Source organism: Oncorhynchus clarkii, chromosome 13 (assembly GCF_045791955.1).
Source record: "Oncorhynchus clarkii lewisi isolate Uvic-CL-2024 chromosome 13, UVic_Ocla_1.0, whole genome shotgun sequence".
Taxonomy (NCBI): domain Eukaryota; kingdom Metazoa; phylum Chordata; class Actinopteri; order Salmoniformes; family Salmonidae; genus Oncorhynchus; species Oncorhynchus clarkii.
The window spans coordinates 66445764-66450763 of record NC_092159.1 but is presented as its reverse complement, the minus strand read 5'-3'; positions in this window follow the sequence as shown (position 1 = coordinate 66450763).

The window sequence follows — 5000 nt, the reverse complement described above, 5'->3', positions numbered from 1 at the left end:
TGACCACATCTACACACTGACCACACCTACATACTGACCACACCTACACACTGACCACTAACACATCTACACACTGACCACTAACACATCTACACACTGACCACATCTACATACTGACCACACCTACACACTGACCACTAACACATCTACACACTGACCACTAACACATCTACACACTGACCACATCTACACACTGACCACATCTACACACTGACCACACCTACATACTGACCACACCTACACACTGACCACATCTACACACTGACCACTAACACATCTACACACTGACCACTAACACATCTACACACTGACCACTAACACATCTACACACTAACACATCTACACACTGACCACTAACACATCTACACACTGACCACTAACACATCTACACACTGACCATTAACACATCTACACACTGACCACATCTACACACTGACCACTAACACATCTACACACTAACACATCTACACACTGACCACATCTACACACTGACCACTAACACATCTACACACTGACCACACCTACACACTGACCACATCTACACACTGACCACATCTACACACTGACCACTAACACATCTACACACTGACCACATCTACACACTGACCACATCTACACACTGACCACTAACACATCTACACACTGACCACATCTACACACTGACCACTAACACATCTACACACTGACCACTAACACATCTACACACTGACCACTAACACATCTACACACTGACCACTAACACATCTACACACTGACCACTAACACATCTACACACTGACCACTAACACATCTACACACTGACCACTAACACATCTACACACTGACCACTAACACATCTACACACTGACCACTAACACATCTACACACTGACCACATCTACACACAAACTTTCACTACCACATTCATGTATTCAAAAGCCCATACACTCACACATGCATCTAACATGCATTCTGACACGCACACACACACACACACACACACACACACACACACACACACAGAAACACACACACACACACACACACAGAAACGCACACACACACACACAGACAGAAACACACACACACACACAGACAGAAACACACACACACACACAGAAAAACACACACGCACACGCACACACAGAAACACACACACACACGCACGCACACACACACACACACACACACACACACAGAAACACACAGAAACACAGAAACACACAGGGCCCATAGTTGTCCTCCCACTCTGTCTTATATAAAGCACTATCTCAGTACCGGGAGTTCCTCTAAGAGAAGGTGTTTCAGAGGTTGATCTATCTGAAATACCTTACGCAAGGTTCACACACACACACACACTCACACACACACACATTACAGTATTATCTTGTCTTTATGTAACTCTCATTCTCCTTTTTCTCTCTCCGTACATCTCTCTCTCTCTCTCTCTCTCTCTCTCTCTCTCTCTCTGTTCCTCTCTCTCTCTCTCTTTCTCTCTCTCTCTCTCTCGCTCTGTCTCATTCAAACTTACTTTCTCACCCCTTATCTCTCTTGGTTGTGTGAGGGTGTTGTATGGTGTGTGAGGGTGTTGTAGGGTGTGTGAGGGTGTTGTGGGGTGTGTGAGGGAGAACAGAATGGATGAAGGAACCAGAGGGGAATGAGAACAGACCGGATGAAGGAACCAGAGGGGAATGAGAACAGACCGGATTAAGGAACCAGAGGGGAATGAGAACAGACCGGATGAAGGAACCAGAGGGGAATGAGAACAGACCGGATGAAGGAACCAGAGGGGAATGAGAACAGACCGGATGAAGGAACCAGAGGGGAATGAGAACAGACCGGATGAAGGAACCAGAGGCTAATGAGAACAGACCGGATGAAGGAACCAGAGGGGAATGAGAACAGACCGGATGAAGGAACCAGGGGGAATGAGAACAGACCGGATGAAGGAACCAAAGGGGAATGAGAACAGACCGGAATAAGCCAAGGGCTGCAGATGGAGGAACCAGAGGGGAATGAGAACAGACCGGATGAAGGAACCAGAGGGGAATGAGAACAGACCGGATGAAGGAACCAGAGAGGAATGAGAACAGACCGGATGAAGGAACCAGAAGGGAATGAGAACAGACCGGATGAAGGAACCAGAGGGGAATGAGAACAGACCGGATGAAGGAACCAGAGGGGAATGAGAACAGACCGGATGAAGGAACCAGAGGGGAATGAGAACAGACCGGATGAAGGAACCAGGGGGAATGAGAACAGACCGGATGAAGGAACCAAAGGGGAATGAGAACAGACCGGAATAAGCCAAGGGCTGCAGATGGAGGAACCAGAGGGGAATGAGAACAGACCGGATGAAGGAACCAGGGGGAATGAGAACAGACCGGATGAAGGAACCATAGGGGAATGAGAACAGACCGGAATAAGCCAAGGGCTGCAGATGGAGGAACCAGAGGGGAATGAGAACAGACCGGATGAAGGAACCAGAGGGGAATGAGAACAGACCGGATGTAGGAACCAAGGGGGAATGAGAACAGACCGGATTAAGCCAAGGGCTGCAGATGGAGGAACCAGAGGGGAATGAGAACAGACCGGATGAAGGAACCAGAGGGGAATGAGAACAGACCGGATGAAGGAACCAGAGGGGAATGAGAACAGACCGGATGAAGGAACCAAAGGGGAATGAGAACAGACCGGAATAAGCCAAGGGCTGCAGATGGAGGAACCAGAGGGGAATGAGAACAGACCGGATGAAGGAACCAGAGGGGAATGAGAACAGACCGGATGAAGGAACCAGAGGGGAATGAGAACAGACCGGATGAAGGAACCAGAGGGGAATGAGAACAGACCGGATGAAGGAACCAGAGGGGAATGAGAACAGACCGGATGAAGGAACCAGAGGGGAATGAGAACAGACCGGATGAAGGAACCAGAGGGGAATGAGAACAGACCGGATGAAGGAACCAGGGGGAATGAGAACAGACCGGATGTAGGAACCAAGGGGGAATGAGAACAGACCGGATTAAGCCAAGGGCTGCAGATGGAGGAACCAGAGGGGAATGAGAACAGACCGGATTAAGCCAAGGGCTACAGATGAAGGAACCAGAGGGGAATGAGAACAGATTCCAGATGATTCCAGATGAAGGATCCAGAAGGGTTCCTCATCCCTCAAGCTCCATCTCTGTCTCACCTCACGACCCTGAGGAAAGAAAGAGAATTTATAATGTCAATTGTACTGAATTCTGTTAGGTTCTACTGTACTGTATTTAATTATGTTAGGTTCTACTGTATTGAATTCTGTTAGGTTCTACTGTACTGTATTGAATTCTGTTAGGTTCTACTGTACTGTATTGAATTCTGTTAGGTTCTACTGTACTGTATTGAATTCTGTTAGGTTCTACTGTATTGTATTGAATTATGTTAGGTTCTACTGTATTGATTCTGTTAGGTTCTACTGTATTGTATTGAATTCTGTTAGGTTCTACTGTATTGTATTGAATTATGTTAGGTTCTACTGTACTGTATTGAATTCTGTTAGGTTCTACTGTATTGTATTGAATTCTGTTAGGTTCTACCGTATTGTATTGAATTATGTTAGGTTCTACTGTATTGATTCTGTTAGGTTCTACTGTATTGTATTGAATTCTGTTAGGTTCTACCGTATTGATTCTGTTAGGTTCTACTGTACTGTATTGAATCCTGTTAGGTTCTACTGTATTGATTCTGTTAGGTTCTACTGTACTGTATTGATTCTGTTAGGTTCTACTGTATTGTATTGAATTCTGTTAGGTTCTACTGTATTGTATTGATTTCTGTTAGGTTCTACTGTATTGTATTGATTTCTGTTAGGTTCTACTGTACTGTATTGATTCTGTTAGGTTCTACTGTATTGTATTGAATTATGTTAGGTTCTACTGTATTGTATTGAATTCTGTTAGGTTCTACTGTACTGTATTGAATTCTGTTAGGTTGTACTGTACTGTATTGAATTCTGTTAGGTTCTACCGTATTGTATTGAATTCTGTTAGGTTCTACTGTACTGTATTGATTCTGTTAGGTTCTACTGTACTGTATTGAATTCTGTTAGGTTCTACTGTATTGATTCTGTTAGGTTCTACTGTATTGTATTGAATTCTGTTAGGTTCTACTGTATTGATTATGTTAGGTTCTACTGTATTGAATTCTGTTAGGTTCTACTGTACTGTATTGGATTCTGTTAGGTTCTACTGTACTGTATTGAATTCTGTTAGGTTCTACTGTATTGTATTGAATTCTGTTAGGTTCTACTGTATTGAATTCTGTTAGGTTCTACTGTATTGTATTGAATTCTGTTAGGTTCTACTGTATTGAATTCTGTTAGGTTCTACTGTATTGTATTGAATTCTGTTAGGTTCTACTGTATTGATTCTGTTAGGTTCTACTGTACTGTATTGAATTATGTTAGGTTCTACCGTACTGTATTGAATTCTGTTAGGTTCTACTGTACTGTATTGAATTCTGTTAGGTTCTACTGTACTGTATTGAATTCTGTTAGGTTCTACTGTACTGTATTGAATTCTGTTAGGTTCTACTGTACTGTATTGAATTCTGTTAGGTTCTACTGTATTGAATTCTGTTAGGTTCTACTGTACTGTATTGAATTCTGTTAGGTTCTACTGTACTGTATTGAATTATGTTAGGTTCTACTGTACTGTATTTAATTATGTTAGGTTCTACTGTACTGTATTTAATTATGTTAGGTTCTACTGTATTGAATTCTGTTAGGTTCTACTGTACTGTATTGAATTCTGTTAGGTTCTACTGTTCTGTATTGTATTCTGTTAGGTTCTACTGTATTGAATTCTGTTAGGTTCTACTGTATTGTATTCTGTTAGGTTCTACTGTTCTGTATTGAATTCTGTTAGGTTCTACTGTATTGTATTGAATTCTGTTAGGTTCTACTGTACTGTATTTAATTCTGTTAGGTTCTACTGTATTTAATTCTGTTAGGTTCTACTGTATTGAATTCTGTTAGGTTCTACT